The sequence below is a fragment of the Microcebus murinus genome, chromosome 7 (assembly GCF_040939455.1).
Source record: "Microcebus murinus isolate Inina chromosome 7, M.murinus_Inina_mat1.0, whole genome shotgun sequence".
Lineage (NCBI taxonomy): Eukaryota > Metazoa > Chordata > Mammalia > Primates > Cheirogaleidae > Microcebus > Microcebus murinus.
Window position 1 is genome coordinate 99990518 of NC_134110.1, and position 1435 is coordinate 99991952.

General features: G+C 44.7%; 1 non-coding gene across 1 annotated transcript; it reads right to left on the reverse strand.

Moving 5' to 3' along the window:
• Window positions 1-1057: 1057 nt before the first annotated feature.
• On the reverse strand, window positions 1058-1119 carry LOC142872063 (U7 small nuclear RNA). Its single transcript, XR_012920305.1, has one exon. It is a non-coding gene; the product is annotated as a U7 small nuclear RNA (small nuclear RNA).
• Window positions 1120-1435: the final 316 nt, after the last annotated feature.

The window sequence follows — 1435 nt, forward strand, 5'->3', positions numbered from 1 at the left end:
ACAAAGCCCAACAGTGAATGGACAGCATGGCACAGGTGGGTGCCCAGGAAGTGAGAAAGAGGCAGTTAAGGGAGTCTGAGGGGGGGCTCAAGGTTTATACGCTATCACAGAGTACATGCCAACTGAATATGGTCAAAAATATCTTTGCCATTGGCCTGGCTTTATAAAAATTTGGGTTTGGGTTTTGTTTTGTTTCGTTTTCTCTTTCACCCAGGCTAGAGTGCAGTGGAGTGATCATAGCTCACTGCAGCCTTGAAATCCTGGGCTCAAGTGATCCTCCTGCCTCAGCCTCCCAAGTAACTAGAACTATAGGTATGTGCCACCACACTCAGCTAATTTTTCTTATTTTTTGTAGAGATGAGGTCTTGCTATGTTGCCCAGGCTGGTCTCAAACTCCTGGGCTCAAGCAATCCTCCTGCCTCTGCCTCCCACCTCCCCGTGTGCTGGGATTACAGGCATGAGCCACCACACCTGGAAAAAATTTTGTTTTTAAGAAATATAAGGTAATCTTGGTTATGACATTTTGAAACAGCAACAAGGACTCTAGGAGTGATGGCACTAATAGCCAAATCTGGGCAGTGTGAGAAGTTCTCGTCAAGATAATACTGTGAGTTTGAGCTCTATGTTACCCCGTTTTATTCCAAACCATGGCAGTGACTGAGGTTAAAAATATTAAGAAGACAAATTCAGCCTCTATGGAGCTAGAAGTAGAAAAATAACAGTCAGCCCTCCTGAAAAAAATTACCAAAGGAAGTATGTAGAATGTGTAGCAGACATTTGTGATTTTTGTTTCATTTTGTTTTGGCTACACAGAAGTTAAACACATTTCTTATGTCAGAGAAAACCAAATGGTGGGAATAGGCTGCCCCCAGTAGAGCAACTGACACGAACAAACAGATATGATTATTTCCCCAACTCCCTTGCAGCTAAGGCAAGCTCACATGACCTGACTTAGCTAATCAAGTGTTCCCTCCTAGGACTTCATTTGATTGTGTGTGTGTGTGTGTGTGTGTGTGTGTGTGTGTGTGTGTGTGTGTGTGTGTGTCGGGGATGGGGAGAGTGTCTTCCAGTCAGGACCGGAAAACCTTCTAGACAAGCTCTGAAAGAGCTGTAACACTGTCCTCTAGGACTTGAAATCTCAAGAGATAAAGAAAAAATGAGGCAGAGATTATTCCTGGCAAGGGAGGTGGAGCCAGGGACCCTGTCCCACAGCAGGTGCCGGGGCAGCAGTGTCATGAGCAGGTTGCTGGGCTTCCCAGGCTCCCTTGGTTACTGCACCTTTTCTAGGTTCAGGACTCCACACTTTCCATCCAACATCCTTACAAAAAAGTCTTCTACTTACCTTAACCAGAAGTGATTTCTGTGATTTGCAACCACAGTGTACTCAAACAAGGAAAAAAGTGAACACAGAAGGAAGAAACAGGATTCAAGAAAC